Source organism: Monodon monoceros, unplaced genomic scaffold, assembly GCF_005190385.1.
Source record: "Monodon monoceros isolate NGI ecotype Baffin Bay Population unplaced genomic scaffold, NGI_Narwhal_1 Super_Scaffold_21, whole genome shotgun sequence".
Lineage (NCBI taxonomy): Eukaryota > Metazoa > Chordata > Mammalia > Artiodactyla > Monodontidae > Monodon > Monodon monoceros.
This window is the reverse complement of record NW_021703778.1, coordinates 148,049,209-148,066,477: the sequence shown is the minus strand read 5'-3', so window position 1 is coordinate 148,066,477 and position 17,269 is coordinate 148,049,209. Positions and strand designations below refer to the sequence as shown.

General features: G+C 41.0%; 1 protein-coding gene and 1 pseudogene across 2 annotated transcripts in view; one reads left to right on the top strand and one right to left on the bottom strand.

The window, feature by feature from the left end:
- Positions 1-10,640, top strand: part of LOC114905071 — a 28,825-nt pseudogene extending 18,185 nt beyond the window's left edge.
- GPATCH2L (G-patch domain containing 2 like) overlaps positions 1-17,269 on the bottom strand; it is a 213,380-nt gene that overhangs the window by 621 nt on the left and 195,490 nt on the right. The gene's annotated exons all lie outside the window — the stretch shown is intronic.

Here is a 17,269-nt window from a genome sequence, read left to right as displayed (position 1 = left end):
AAGTATTTTTAAATTAAGGTATGTACATTGGTTTTTTAGACATAATGCTATTGCACACTTAATAGGCAACAGTATAGTGTAAACATGACTTTTACATGCACTGGGAAACCAAAAAATTTGTGTGACTCGCTTTATTGTGATATTAGCTTTATTGTGGTGGTCTGGAACTGAATCTGCCTTATCTCCAAGGTACGCTTGTACAGTGATTTTTGCTCTTTATTTACTGCTGTATCTCCAGCACCAAAACAGTGCCTAAAATTATAAGTAGAAACTCAATAAATATTGTTCAGAAAATGTATGAATTCTAGTCCTGGATCAGAGCCTAAATGACAGTTCTAGAGATTATAAAAAGAACACTTGTTACATTCTGCTTCTCACTAGGATGCAGTGGCTTATATTAGACCAGTGTTCCCACCAAGAACAAATAGAAAAGCTGGATAAAATACAAAATTCTATCTGAGGTCAGCGGAGCGTTTCCAAAACAGCTGGACAATGGGGACGGGCCTTGAAAACATCCTGAACTCCCAGTTAGAACTGTCGGAGGGCTACACCCTAAGAGTAAGAAGCATCAGAGGTAGAACAAAACTTTAAAAGTCTAAGTCCAGCTTTGCATTATTTCAGTCTCTAATTGGATTGAGGTAATCTGCCTGCCCTAGCTGCCCAAAATCCAATACCTGCCCAAAATCCTGCTCAAATCCAATACCACAAATCTGGTATTGGATAAAATTTCCTGGCACAGAAAAGAAGAGGACAAAGCAATAGAAACAGATCCACAGATGAGCCAGATATTAACATTATTAGACATAGGTTTTAAAATAAATGTGATGAAAGTGTTCAAGAAAATAACTGACAAAACACTGGAGTCTCTATCACTGAAAAATATAATGTCAAATTAAGAAGTCAATACATGGATGTAACAGCATAATGGACAAAGATGAAGAGACGATCGCTTTGCTAGAAAATAGGTCAGCAGAAAAAAAGTCAGACTGAAGCACAAAGAGAAAATGTGAAAAAAAAAAAAAAAAGCAAACAGGCATGAGTTAGGGTAAGAGTTCTAAAATATGTGGATTTGTAGTCCCAGAATTTGAGAAGAGAGAATTAGTGGAAGCAATATCTGAAGGCCTAATAAAGGCCTAGAATTTTCAAAATTGATGAATGATATCAAACCAAAGAAGCAGTACAAACCCCAAGGATATATACAAAGGAAATCACACCCAAGCACATCCTAGTCAAACTTCTGAAAACTGAAAACAAAGAGAAAATCTTACAAGCTGCCATAGTGAAGATACATCACAGTCAAAGGAGCAACAATAAGTCTGACAGATAACTTCTTAATATAAATGATAGAAGCCAGAAGACAAGGAATGGCATCTTTAAAGTGCTTAAAGTTTTCGGAGTACAGGTCTTTTGTCTCCTAGGTAGTTTAACTCCTAGGTATCTTATTCTTTTTGATGCGATGTAAATGGGATTGTTTCTTGAATTTCTCTTTCTGATCTTTTGTTGTTAGTGTGTAGAAATGCAACAGATTTCTGCGTGTTAATTTTGTAACCTGCAACTTTACCAAATTCACTGATGAGCTCTAGTAGTTTTCTGGTAGCATCTTTAGGATTTTCTATGTATAGTATCATTTCATCTGCAAACAGTGACAGTTTTACTACTTCTTTTCCAATTTGGATTCATTTTATTTCTCTTTTTTCTCTGATTGCCGTGGCTAGGACTTCCAAAACTACGTTGAATAAAAGTGGCAAGAGTGGACGTCCTTGTCTTGTTCCTGATCTTAGAGGAAATGCTTTCAGCTTTTCACCATTGAGTATGATGTTAGCTGTAGGTTTGTCGTATATGGCCTTTATTATGTTGAGGTATGTTCCTTCTATGCCATTCTGGAGAGTTTTTATCATAAATGGATGCTTAATTTTGTCAAAAGCTTTTTCTGCATCTATTGAGATGATCATAAGGTCTTTATTCTTCAGTTTGCTGATGTAGTGTATCACACTGATTTCCAGATATTGAAAAATCCTTGCATCCCTGGGATAAACCCCACTTGATCATGGTGTATGATCATTTTAATGTGCTGTTGGATTTGGATTGCTAGTATTTTGTTGAGGATTTTTGCATCTATGTTCGTCAGTGATATTGGCCTGTAATTTTCTTTTTTAGTGGTATCTTTGTCTGGTTTTGATATCAGCCTGATGGTGGCCTTATAGAATGAGTTTGGGAGTTTTCCTTCTTCTGCAATTTTTGTGAACAGTTTCAGAGGATAGGTGTCAGCTCTTCTCTAAATGTTTGATAGAATTCACTTGTGAAGCCATCAGGTCCTGGACTTTTGTTTGTTGGGAGTTTTTAAATCACAGTTTCAATTTCAGTGCTTGTGGTTGGTCAGTTCATATTTTCTATTTCTTCCTGGTTCACTCTTAGGAGACTGTACCTTTCTAAGAATTCATCCATTTCTTCCAGGCTGACCAATTTATTGGCATACAGTTGCTTATAGTAGTCTCTTATGATCCTTTGTATTTCTGTGGTGTCAGTTGTAACTTCTTATTCGTTTCTAATTTTATTGATATGAGTCCTCTCCTTTTTTTTCTTGATGAGTCTGGCTAAAGGTTTATCAGTTTTGTTTATCTTTTCAAAGAACCAGCTTTTAGTTTCATTAATCTTTGCTATTGCTTTCTTTGTCTCTATTTCATTTATTTCTGCTCTGATCTTTATGATTTCTTTCTCTCTACTAACTTTAGGTTTTGTTTGTTCTTCCTTCTCTAGTTGCTTTAGGTGTAAGGTTAGGTTGCTTATTTGAGACTTGTCTTGTTTCCTGAGGTAAGATTATATTGCTATAAACTTCCACCTTAGAACTGCTTTTGCTGCATCCTGTAAGTTTTGGATCATCGTGCTTTCATTTTCATTTGTCTCTGGGTATTTTTTGATCTCCTCTTTGATTTCTTCTGCAATCCATTGGTTGTTTAGTAGCATATTGTTTAGCTTCCACGTGTTTGTGTTTTTTATAGTTTTTTCTTGTAGTTTATTTCTAATTAGAGCAGAAATTATTAAATAGAAAATAAAGGTATGTAAGATAAAATCAACAAAGCCAGAAATTGGTTCTCAGGGGCTTCCCTGGTGGCGCAGTGGTTGGGAGTCCGCCTGCCAATGCAGGGGACGGGGGTCCGGGCCCTGGTCCGGGAGGATCCCACATGCCATGGAGCAACTAAGCCCCTGTGCCACAACTGCTGAGCCTGAGCTCTGGAGCCCGCGAGCCACAACTACTGAAGCGGGTGCGCCTGGGGCCCGTGCTCCGCAGCGGGAGAGGCCACTGCAACAAGAGAAGCCACCGTAATGAGAAGCCCGTGCACCACAACGAAGAGTAGCCCCCGCTCGCCACAACTAGAGAGGGCCCGCGTGCGGCGGCGAAGACCCAACGCAGCCAAAAATTAAAAAAAAAAAATTGGTTCTCAGAAAAGACTAGTAGACTGAAAAACCCTTAACAAGAATCACACAAAAAAATTAATAATAAGAAGAAGAATGAGAAGTGGAACACAATTACAGATTCTACAGACTTTTAAAAGATTAGAGAATAACAACTATGTGCTGATATAGTTGAAAATTTAAATGAAAAGGACAAATTCCTTTAAAAATAAAACTTAAAACTGACACAAGAAAAAAACAAAAAATCTGAGTAGTTCTCTTTATATATTAAAGAATTTAAATTTGTAATTTCTAGGCCTAGATGGCTTCATTTGTAAATGCTTCCGAAGATTTAAGGAAGAAATAAAATACCAGTTTTACCCAGTCTCTTCCAGAGAATAGAAAAAGAGGGAACACTTCCCAAAGCTTGTTATTTGGGTGAGCATAATCTAACCAGCATAATCAGACACAAAATATAATAAAGAAAATTACAAGAAAGAAAAGTACAGTCCAGTATCCTTCATAAATATTGATGCAAGAAATCTTAAATGAAATACTAGCTAATCAAACCCAGAGTTATATAAAAAGGAAAACTAGGGTTTAGGATTTATAGAAAAGCAAGGTTATTTTAACATTCACAAATCAACATAATTCACTATTATTGCAGAATAAAAAGAGAAAACATATGGTCATTTTAAGATGCCCCAATTTTTTTTTCATAAAATATATTCCATAATTAAAAAAAAATAAAAGCCTCTTAACAAACTAAGAATAAATAAGAGCTTCCTTACCATAAAAATGTGTATCTATGTAAATTTTACCAAAAAACCTTATACTTAAATCATAAATTATTGAAAGCCTTCCTTCCTCTATGAAATTGAGAATGAGATAGGATTCCACCAAAATGACTTCTGTTTAATATTGTACTGGGATACTAGTCAGAGTAGTAAGGCAAGGAAAAGAAATATAAGGTGTAAGAACTGGAAATGAGGAAATAAATTTGTCACTATTTGCAGGTAACATGATTGTCTATGTAAAAAATACAAAAACGATACAGATAAACTACTAGAATAAGTGAATTTAGCAAGGTCTCTGGATACACGACCAATACCCAAAAGTCGATTTTATCTTTATATACTAGAAGCAAACAATTAGAAAATGTACTTTAAAAAGATGTCATTTACAATAGCATTTAAAAAAATCACATACCTTAAATATAACGAAAGATGTGCGAAATTTTTTTACATAGAAAATTACAAAGTTATTGAGAGAAAGTGAAATCCAAATAAATGGAGGGATATGCAATATTCATGAATTGTAAAAAGGGGTAACTGTTCATTAATTGATGTATATATTCTGTATAATCCCAATTAGATCCCAAGCAGTTTTTTAAGAAATTGATAAGCTGATTCTAAAATTTATATGAAAATGCAAAGTAAGAAAACAAAACAAACAGACAAACAAATAACCCAATGTTGAAGTAGGAAAACAAAATTTGAGGACTAAGAAGATACCAAGAATTTTTACAAAGTTCCACTAATTAAGATAGTATGCACACTTCTAAATAACACATGGGTCAAAGAAGAAATCTGAAGAGAAATTGTAAAATATTTTGAATGAAATGAAAATGAATACACAATTTATCAAAATTTGTGGGATGCAGTGAAAGCAGTGCTTAGGAAACTTATAGTAGTGGGGAAATTTATCTAAGCTTCCAACTTAGGAAACTAGAAAAGAATAAGAAATTAAGTCCAAAGAAGCAGAAGGAAAGAAACAATAAAAGTTTGGGCAGAAATCAATGAAATTGAAAACAGAAAATTGATAGGGAAAATCAATGAAACCAAAAGCTGGTTCTTTGAAAAGATCAATAAAATCAATAAGCCTCTAACCAGCTAACTAAAAGAAAAAAAGAAAGAGGTCACAAATTACTAATATCAGAAATGAAAAAGAGTACATCACTACAGATTCAATGGACATTAAAAGGTTAATTAAGGCATACTATAAACAACTCTGTACTCACAAATTTGATAACCTAGATGAAATGGACTATTTCTTTGAGAGACACAATCTGCTAAAACTCACACAAGAAGAAATAGACAATCTGAATAAGCCTATACTACTAAAGAAAATTAATCAATAATTAATAACTTTCTAAAACATAAAGCACCAGGTCCAGGTAAATTACAGTGAATTCTACGTAACATTTATGGAAAAAATTATACCAATTCTCTACAATCTCTTTCAGAAGACAGAAGAAAAGGGAATGTATCCTAACTCATTCTATGAGGCCAGCATTACCCTAATATCAAAACCAAATAACAACCTCATAAGAAAAGACAGTATAGTATTAGTACAAGGACAGAAAACTAGACCAATGGAACAGAATAGAGAAACAGACTCACACAAGGGTTACTTGATTTATGACAATGATGTAACTGCAATGAAGTAGGAAACGGTTGCCTTTTCAATATATGGAACTGGGTCACTTGGATATCCATTCACAGAAGCCATTTCCAGATTGAATAACTAAATGTGAAAGTTAAAATAATAAAGCTCTTTCAAGAAAACAGGGAAATATCTTTATAACCTTGGAATAGGTAAAGATGTCTTAAACAGGTCGTAGAAAGCACTAACCATAAAGGAAAATATTGATAAGTTGGATTGTATTAAAATTAAGAGCTCTGTTCAAGAAAAGACACCATTAAGAGAGCATAAAATGTCACACTGGTCAGAATGGCCATCATCAAAAAGTCTACAAATAATAAATGCTGGAAAAAGTGTGGAGAAAAGGGAACCCTCCTACACTGTTGGTGTAGGGAATGTAAACTGGTGCAGCCACTGTGGAAAACAGTACGGAGGGTTCTTAAAAAACTAAAGATGGAGTTACCATATGATCCATCCTGGGCATGTATCTGGAAAAGACAAAAACTCTAATTCGAAAAGATACATGCACCCCAATGTTTATAGCAGCACTATTTACAATAAGCAAGACATGGAAGCAACGTAAATGTTTATCAACAGATGAATGGATAAAGAAGATGTGGTACATATATATACCATGGAATATTATTCAGTCATAAGAAGAATGAAATAATGCCATTTGTAGCAGCATGGGTGGATTAAGAGTTTATCATACAAAGTAAAGTAAGTCAAACAGAGAGAGACAAATATCATGTGACATCACTTATATGTGGAATCTAAAAAAGTGATACAAATGAACTTATTTACAAAACAGAAATAGACTCACAGACATAGAAAACAAAATTATGGTTACCAAAGGGGAAACAAGGGTGGGCGTGGAGGGGGAGGGATAAATTAGCAGCTTGGGATTAACAGATACACACTAGCATATATAAAATAGATAAACAACAAGGATTTGCTGTATAGCACAGGGAACTATATTCAATATCTTGTAATAACCTATAATGGAAAAGAATCTGAAAAAGAATATATATATATGTACATATAGGTATGTACAACTGAATCAGTTTGCTGTACACCTGAAACTAATACAACATTGTAAAACAACTGTACTTCAATAAAAAGAGCATAAAGTCAACTGTAGATTAGAAGAATATATTTTCAATACCCGTATCTGACAAAGAGACCTGTATCCAGACTATACAAAGAATTCATACAAATCAGTAAAAGGTAAACAACTTTATTTTTATAATTTTATTTAGTTTTTGCTGTGTTGGATCTTTGTTGCAGTGCGCGGGCTTCTCATTGCGGTGGCTTCTCTTGTTGCAGAGCACAGGCTCTAGGCGCGTGAGCTTCAGTAGATGCAGCATGTGGGCTCAGTAGTTGTGGCTCGCGGGCCCTAGAGTGCAGGCTCAGTAGTTGTGGCTCGCGGGCCCTAGAGTGCAGGCTCAGTAGTCGTGGCACACGGGCTTAGTTGCTCCACGGAGGAATCTTCCTGGACCAGGCATCAAACCCGTGTCCCTGCATTGGCAGGCGGATTCTTAACCACTGCGCCACCAGGGAAGTCCCAACAACTGAACTTTAAAATGACTTAAACAGGCACTTCACACACAAAAAAATACCCAAATGGCCAGTAAGCATTATCAAAGGTGCTCAGTATCAGTTGTGACCAGGAAATATAAATTAATTGCAATGAGATACTACTCCACACCTGCTAGAATGGCTAAAATTAAAATTCATCAAGCTGTACACATCATTTGTACCTTTTCTGTATGTAGCTTTCCAAAACATTAACTTCAAAAATAGCTACATAATATTTTTGATTTGTGTTATTTTTATCGATGTTATATAATATAATAAAATGTACCTATTTAAAGAATATAGTTTGAAGAGTCTAGACCAGGGGTCAGCAAACTATGGCCCTTGAGCCAAATCCAGCCACATTCATTTGTTTACATATTATTTATGTCTGCTGTCATGCTACAGTGATAAAATTGAGTAGTCGTAACAGGCACCATATGGTCCTCAAAGCTTAAAATATTTATTATCTGACCCTTGATAGAAGAAAGTTTACTGACCTCTAACCACCATCACAATCAAGACATAGAATATTTCCATCATCCCCCAAAAGCTCTTTCCTGCCTCTTTGCCTGCCCCACCCCTGGTCCCAGACAACCACTGATCTGCTATCTGATACTCTAGATTCATTTTGCCTTTTCTAGAATTTCATGTAAATGGAATCACAGTGTACTTTTCTGTGTCTGACTAAATTTATTTCTCATAATGTTTCTAAGATGCATCCATGTTGTTGAATGTGTCTGTAGTCTCGTCCTTTCTATTGCAGGTTAGTATTCCTTTACTGATATACCATAATTTACCTATTCACTGGTTGATGGACATTTGGGGTTGTTTCTAATTTTTAACTTTTACAGATTAAAGCTGCTATGAGCATTCATGTTCAAGTCTTTGCTTGGACATATGTTTTCATTCATCTTGGGTAAGTAACTAAAAGTTGAATTCTCAGTTATGTAGTAAATCTATGTTTAACTTTATAAGAAACCAGCAAACAATTTTCCAAAGTGGTTGAACATTTTGCATTCCCACCAGAAATGTATGCAAGTCCAACTCGTCCTCCTTCTCATTAGCACTTGGCATTGACAGTCTTTTCCATTTTAGCCATTGTAATGATCATGAGATAGTACTTTGTGGTTTTAATTTGTATTTTCCTGGTAATTGGTGATATTATGCATCTTTTTGTGTGCTTATTGGCCATTTGTATGTCTTCTTTTGTCTGTTTGAATCTTTTGCCCATTTTTAAATTGGGTTGTCTTATTACTGAACTATAAGACTTTATGTATTCTTGATATAAGTCCTATGTCTGTGTGCATGTGTGTTTTCTCAGTGGTGTCTGTATTAGTTTCCTATTGATGCTGTAACTGGTTATCACAAACTTAGTGGCTAAAAAGCACACAGATTTATTGTTTTCTAGTTCTGGAGGTCAATTTCACCTCCTTTGATGGCTAAAATCAAGGTGTTGGCAGGGCAGCATTCTTCTTGGAGGTTTGAGATGAGAGTTGATTTACTTGTCTTTCCTAGTTTCTAGAGGCTGCATACACTATTTGGCTGGTGGCCCTGCATCATTGCAACCTCTACTTTCATCATCACATCTCCTCTCTGTCTCTGACCCTCCTGCCTCCCTCTTAAAAGGGTCTTTGTGATTATACTAGGCCCACTGGATAGCTCAGGAGCATATCCCTATCTCAAGATTCGTAATTTAATCACATCTATAAAGTCTCTATTACCATGTAAGGTAACATATTCACAGGTTCCAAGATTAGGACATGGACATTTTGGGGAGGCCAATATTCAATCTACCACTGTGTCTTTCAATGAACACAAGTTTTTGTCTGTATTAGGGTTCTCCAGAGAAACTGAACCTGTAGGAGATATATCTATATATTTATGGAAAGAGATTTATTATAAGGAATTGGCTCATGGGATTATGGAAGCTGACAAGTCCTAAGATTTGCAGAGTTGGCAAGCTAGAGACCCAGGAAGAGCTGATGTTTCATTTCAAGTCTGAAGGCAGGAAAAAGTCATTGTCCCAGCTCAAAGGCAGGAAAGCAGGAGGAATCCTTTCTTACTCAAGAGAGAGTCAGCTTTTTTGTTCTATTCAGGCCTTCAACTGATTGGATGAGGTCCACCAACATTAGGGAGGGTAATCTACTTCACTCAATCTGTTGATTTAGATGTTAATCGCATCCAAAAATATCCTCATAGAAACATGGAGAATACTGGTTGACCAACTGGGCATCCCATGGCTCAGCCAAGTTGACACGTAAAATTAGCCATCACAAATCTATAGCCCATTTTGAATAAATTTCTGTATGTGGTGTGAGGTAAGAAGAACTGAGGTTTTTGTTTTGTTTTGTTTTTTCCAAATGGATATCCAGCCATTTCAGCACCATCTGTTGAAAATATTATCCTTTCCACATTGAAAACCTTGGCACCTATGTAGAAAAGCAACTAAATGGGTCTACATTTGAACTCTCCATTCGGTTTCATTCATCAATACGCCTATCCTATGCCAATATTTACTGCTGTAGCTTTTAAGTCTTAAAATCTGGTAGTATAGCTCTTCCAACTTTTTTCTTTTAAAACATATTTTGGTTTATTATGAGGCCTTTGCATTTCCATATAAATTTTAGAATATGTGTGTCAATTTCTATTTTTAAAAAGCCTGCTGGCTCTTGGAGGAAGACGCGGTCCCTGCAGCGGAGCCTCGGGCCACCAGCTCCCGCTCGTGACTCACCGCTGTTCGCTCTGGCCGAGGAACAAGTCGGTCAGGAAGCCACGCCACAGCCATGGCTTTTAAAGATACCGGAAAGACTCCCGTGGAGGCCGAGGTGGCGATTCACGGCATGAGAATCACCCTCACCAGCCGCAGCGTGCAGTCTTTGGAGAAGGTATGTGCTGACCTGATCAGAAGTGCGAAGGAAAAGAATCTCAAAATGAAAGGACCGGTTCCGATGCCTACCAAGACTCCAAGAATATTCTCAGACTACAAGGAAAACTCCTTGTGGTGAAGGTTCTAAGACTTGCGATCGTTTCCAGATGAGGATCCACAAGCGACTCATCGACCTGCGCGGTCCCTCTGAGCTTGTCAAGCAGGTCACGTCCATCAGGACTGAGCCACGAGTCGAGGCTGAAGTCACCACTGCGGATGCTTAAATCAACGTTTTTCATAAATTGATAATCAGTTGTTGAAAAAAAAAAAAGCCTACTGGTATTTTGACTGGGATTTCATTAAATCTATAGATCGATTTGGGGAGTATTGGCATCTTTAATATGAGTTCTTTTTTAAAGTAATATTCTAACTGTTAATAATCTGAGGGTCCTCATTGTTGATGCTATTCATAACAAATGATAATAAAAAGAAAAATAGCTCTAATTTACTGAACTCAGCCTTGTACAGGTACTCTATATAATTTCACTTAATAATCCCAACCATCTTATGAGATAGGTATTATTATCCCCGTTTTTAAAAATTTATAGATGAGGACTGATTCTGAGAGGTGACGTAACTTGCCTGAGGTTACAGTGTTAGCAAACAGCAGAGTTAGGATCTGAACCTATGGCTTCCTGACTCCAAAAATCCATCCCTTGTCTTCAAAAACACTATGGCTGTTTTATATTATATCTCTCGATCCCTACCTCCTCCTGTCCTGATTTCGCTCCCACCTAATTGACTCCTTAGTTAACATTTATTAAGCACCTACTATGGGTGCCTGGTGTTGGGCTAGGTGATTTACGCACAGTAGCTCATTAACCCCTCAAAGAGATACACATTCGTACAGATCTATGGGCACTTGTGTGTATATACATGCCTCTTCCACAGAAGTCTCCCGTGACTGGAGTGAGGTTCTGCCCACCATCAACTGTGCCATAAAGGCAGGAAGCAGCTGAAGGGGGGCTCCTCGGCCTGGCTGCCTCCCCACAGCAAGCCCCAGGCCTCTGGGTTTCAGGAGCCTCTTGCGTAGCTGCCCTGTCTAGTTGCTCACTGCAGAAGGGCTTGCAGATTTCCACCTGCAGGTGAATGATTTGGTCCTTTTCTCTATCTCTCAATAAATAAGCAAACTTGCACAAACCAGCCAAGATGAATCACAGAGGACCCATCTCTAAGCGTGGGAAACCAGCGCTGCTATTTTTAGGTAACCCACTTGCTCTGCTACCTCACCCCTCTGTGGATAGATTCCTTCTGCTCGCACAAGGCTCGCTCCGAGGAAGCAGGTTTCCTGGACACTATTTCATTCCCGGCCACTCTGATGTATCTCCCTACCCCATCCGTCAGCCTCCCCATGCCCAGGCCCTCAGGTCTGGATCTGCCTTTCAAAGGCCTAAGAGGGAGAACAGCAGTACCTGAACTCCAGTCACTGTCCACAGCAGTAGCAACTCCTCTGTACAAAGTCCCCACTCTTTCAATGTTAAGAGGGAACTTGCATGCACACAGGGTAAAATGGCATCTTGGGGGCACTGTCATCTTTGTGCCATACTTAGTTAGCAGAGAATACTTAGACACCCCAGTACTGGCGTCTGGTGCAATAGTAAAAATTAGGGAAACATTTAGAGGCAGGCCAGATGTGAGCCAAACAGAGTCCTTCAGGCATTTACTCCCTCACTCAGCAAACATTCATGGAGCACTCATCACAAGGTCCCTGGTACAATATTAAGTTCAGGGAACGCAAAGGTGAACATGACATAGTCTTTGGCCTCAAGAAACTTGCTATCTAGTGCACAGGCTACAAAGAGCTACTTTAATAGCAGGAGGAGATTCCAAGAAAGAAAGAAAGAAACAACAGGGCAGAAGAGGACTCACCAGGCAGGAGGTTCACCCAGAGAGCAGAGGGATATCCTGTGGTCCAACTCTGCTCACAAGGAAAGGGTGGAGGGTGGAGGATGGACCGGCCCAGGAGAGGGCATGGCCATGAGCTACTCTGCACCACAGCTTACTGTCCCATCTGCAGTGAGAGATTGTAAGCAAATAGGCAAACTCCACACGTACACAATGTAGATGACTTGATGGTGCTGCCAGTGAAATGGGTTGGCCAACCTTCCTATTTGGTTCTCTAAAATCGGGAACTAAATGATGGCCTCAGACCTTGGGAAACATGGTGGTGCCCCTCCTGCAGGATATTTAAAGTTCCTGCATGTGACATACTGAAGAATATGCCTTGAGAACTTTAGGGCAGAATTGGGGAACTCAGGCAGACAAAAGAAGACAATATATTTGTTGACTGTGCATTATCCACTGAGCAGTGATTAAGGGTAGGCAGGGCTGGAATCAGGACCACCTTGGGGGCAAAATTCAGTTTCACTACTTCTTACTTGCTGTGTGACTATGGGCAAGTTATTTAACCTCTCTGAGCCCCAATTTCCTTATGTATAAAAAGGGGCTAAAATACCTTCTCCCTAGTTATGAGAAACAATGAGGCAAATGAATGTTAATCTCCCATTCTCTGTACCCCCCCACGCCCCTATCTCATACTTGTTGAATAAATGAACGAATGAAGTGCTACCGATACTTCAAAAAGCACCCATTGTCATTATTATCATCATTCAAATTCCCACCCAGGGCTTCCCTACTGTGCACGTTTTCAGAGCTTTTGTAGAACGCCAGGCAATACAAGCGCAAGTGTAGCTCTCCGCCAAGGGCTGTCCGCTACTCAGAACATGGCTGTCTTCTGTCATCTCCCCTTTGGGCTTTGGACCCAGGTCTCCTTCCTAATTCCAGCCAACAGTTTTGCACAATGAGCAGAGAAGATCCTGGCCTGCACCTCCCTCTCTGTCTCTGTTCCTATACCCTCCTCCTCCCTCCTTTATTTTGGCCCAGGAACATGTCAACAGCAGTGGGAAGTAACCTAATTAGTAGTTAGTTGATAGACTGCCCACCCTCATGTCCCACTGGCAATCCAGCAGCCTGTTTCTGCAGACAGGAAAATATTTCCTTGCTAATTAATCTGAGCACAGGGATTTGAGTTTGGACCAAGGCAGGGAAATCCATCTCCACAAGTCTTGTTCAATTGCATCTGTTTCTCCAGCAACCATTTCCTTCCCTGCGACTCCCCCTGCTCCAGCCCAGCCCTCTCCCATTTCATCTTCTACCTTTATTAAGGCTGGTTACCCTGATGACTTTCCTGCCTGCCCCCCGTGGCCCCTCTCATGAAGAGGCTGCTTGCTCTCTGAGGACTTGCTTTGGGTTGATTTTCCTCCAGCACCGGGTGCTGCCCAAGGATAGGAGAGATCATGCCCCTCAGCTCGGGGTGGATGAGACTCCAATGGCCCCGTCTGTTCTGCTCCCAGGCCCCACCAGAATAGCACGCACCTCACTGCAGTGCCCCCTGCCCCCGCAATCCACACTGCCAAACAAATACAGACATCTACTGTCATTTTTAAATAAGGCTCAACTTCTGTCTCTGGGCCCTGCCCTGGTCCTCTGCAGAATCGTCTATTTGCATCCGAAGTGGTTCCTAAGAAAGGGTAACCGTACACATCATTTCACATATGTTTCCTCCCTAGTCTCTTCTGCTCGGTCCTGTTATGTCTCTAGGACACACGCTGGACACAGGCAGTGGGAGGGGGACTTGGGTGTGGATGGGAGTCCATGAAGGGAAGAAGGGTCTTTCACAACACTGTGGTGATGAGCTCATTTCTGTCGGATGAGCTTGGGCTCCAATGCGAGCGAGGTAAAAGCCGGATTGTTTTCCTGTTGAAGACAAGTCCTGCTAGCCTTTGAACCCTTGTTATTTACCACAGGAGGCCTCCTTGGCTTGGAAGCATTCTTGAGGATCCAATCAGAGATTCTTCTCACCTGTGCAGGGCCCCCTGACACCCTCTTTTTTTTTTTTTTTTACAAAGGCCAGCTCTTTCCTCGCCTACCAGCCACCTAAAGAATAAAGCTCCTCTAGACCTAAAGGATATGTATTTCTCCTCTTTCCCTTGGACAGGGCTAAATCAGTCCTAAGGGAGAAGAAACAGTGTCCAGGTGGTGTTTGCGAGTCACTTCTGACCAGGACATTATTTTAAGCTCAGTCTGAATCTGTGACAACATGAGAAGCCATCTGAGCTCGCTTGCCCGTCTCAGACAGGACTGAAGAGCTGAGTGGCTCAGCCCTAAAGGGCTCCTCAGGTGCCAGGGAGCGAAGTGGTCAAGAACACAGACTCTAGAATCCAGCAGCCTAGGTCCGAATCCTGGCTTGGCTATTACAAGTTGTATGGGTTATCTACTGCTGTGTAACAAATTCTCCTCAGACTCAGCAGTTGACTGGTTTTGTGGGTCTGGGTCTGGGTCCTCTGACTCAGCGTCTCTCACAAGGCACAATCAAGGTGTGTCCAAGCAGGTGCTGCAGTCACCTTAAGGTCCCACTGGGGAATGATTCACCTTCAAACTCACTCCCAGCGTTGTTGGCAGGCTTTGGTTCCTCATGGGCTGTTGATCAGAGGCTGCCCTCCGCTCCCTGAAGCTTCTCCATACAGGAGCTCACTACCCGGCAGCTTGCTTCCCCAGAGCAAGTGACCTGAGAAAAGCTAGGAAGAGAGAGACTGGGCAAGACAGTCGTCACAGTCTTCTGGAACCTAATCTCTAAAGTGTCATCCCATCGCTTCTGCCATACTCTGTTCACTAGAAGCAAGCCACTAGGTCCAGCCTGCCCCAAGGGCAGAGGGTGACACACGGGTGCGAGTGCCAGAGGCAGAGGCCAGTGAGGGCATCTTAGAGGCTGCCCACCACATTAGCCATGTGACTCTGGCAAATTATCTAACCTCCCAGGTCCTCAGTTTCCTTATCTGTAAAATGAGAATGTTACTAACTAACAGCACATAGTTTATGGTGATATTATATTGATTAAATGCAGGTAAAGGACTTAAAATATGCTAATATGTGTCCAATACACATTAGCAGTTAGAAGGATTAGAGGACAGGAGAAATACCAGAAAGTGGTTCTGAAATCCTAGCATGCACCCATCAAACCAAACACCTGCCTGCTTTCTGCAGCTGCAGTTGCCAGTCCAGTACTACGGGGGGGGGGGGGGGAGGAGGCTGCAGGCCAACGTGTTAGCAGGATGAGGGTGCCAAGGGAGGGGAAAGGAACTTGGCAAACAGGGCCAATCCTGGAGCCCAGGTCTTTGTCTCCTAAAGGGAGACAAAGGTTTATCTCCTCTGTGGCACCTACATATATTGGGCCTTTCCTACATACAAGGAACTGTGCAAAGCACCCTGCATGCATTATCTCACTTCATCTTCATAACACCCCTGTGAAGTAGGTACTGTTACTACCCTCAGTGTACAGATTGTGTACACTCCTACAGGGAGGATTGTAAATTGGGGATTTAGAGATTGAAAATTGAAGCTCAGAGAGGTTAAGAAACTTGCCTGGGGTCACACAGCTCCAAAGTGGCAGAGTGAGGAGTCAGAATCAAGGTCTGCCTGATTCAGTATCCACTGGGCTAGCAGACAGGGACCAGGCAGAGAACAAAGAACATACTCATAGCATCACCATTCTTTCATACTTTGAATCCCACTCCATGGCCTCCCCTGATCTGCACAAGCTGTTATGCAGCCTCCCCTCCCCCACCCCTGCAACCCAAATGTGGCTCTTAATAGGGTCCTGCTCCAGACTACCCAACTCAGCCTGCTTGGCCCTGCACACCACCAATCTCAGCATCATTCTTAGACCCTATCCTACTCCTTTGGATTTCTCAGCTGGTCCAACCTGATTCCACGTGCTTCCCAAAGTCACCTTTCTTCTCCACTCTCATATTAGCCTCTTTCTTCAGATTGTGTTCATCTATCTTGAGCTCACAAGCCACCCTTGCTGACCCCTGATTCTTCCAACATCACTTGGTCGCTCTCTCCCACCAACCACTGCATCCAGACCCCTCATCACACAGTCACCATGCCAGGCCAGAGAGATGCCCACTGCCCTGACAAGCGGCCCTCCTGGAAGAGAGGGGAGTTTTCCCTGCTCATCACCAAGACAGAAGAGAAGGCCAAAGCCCCAGAGGAAGGACAAGAGAATGATGAAGCCCGAGGTGTTGAGTCGAGGGGAGAGAGTGTGCTCCAGGGGGGCTATAAATTCCCTTCTAATTCCAAATAATTCCGATTACATGGATGAGTAGTTTTCAATCAGGAAGATAATCTCAGAGATAGATGGCAGGATAATTGTTCGTAGCGCCGACGTAAATATTGTGTCGTTTCTATTAATCTCCGCGAATCGGCTGTCAGAGGTGTCACTCATTCATCACGACAAATTAAAAATAAAATTTTAAGAGAGAAAATCATGCCTGGGGATAGGGTGGAAGAGGCTGGGGTTACTGCGGGAACTGGGAATAAGAGGGGGAGGTGTAGCCAGCAAGCTGTTGCCAGAAATAAATTTGGCTTACCTATTTAATATATTTATTTATGAAAGCAAATGGTAACGAGGGCTGTAGATCTCTATTAACCTCCCTGTAGGGTGTGCACACATGTGAGCCTATGCGTGGTGTGTGTATGCATGGGGGGCCGCCCTGCTAACATTGCCTGGAGGTGAGCCAGATCCTCAGACCCACCTGGACGGAGCACGTACATCCCAGAGGCAGGTCACCTGTGTTCCGCACACCCCAGCCTCAGTCAGCCAACAAGGGGTGGTGGGGCAGGGGGTGGATCTGGGCAGTGAGACCCCCATTCATAGCAAAGATCAGCCTTTGAGAGAAGCAGTAATCAGACCCAAGCTGGTGTTCCCGAAACTGGCTGGTGATTTTCCGTAACACTGTTGTCTTGCAGGGTTACTCAGGCACCTAGGAGCATACATTCAGAGTAAAGACTCTTTAGAGAGATACCTGAGAGGTAAGAATACAAGCTCATTCCTTTGTCTCTCTCCTATTTAAATTCCTCAAGGTATGGGGTCCCTCCAGGAGAAGT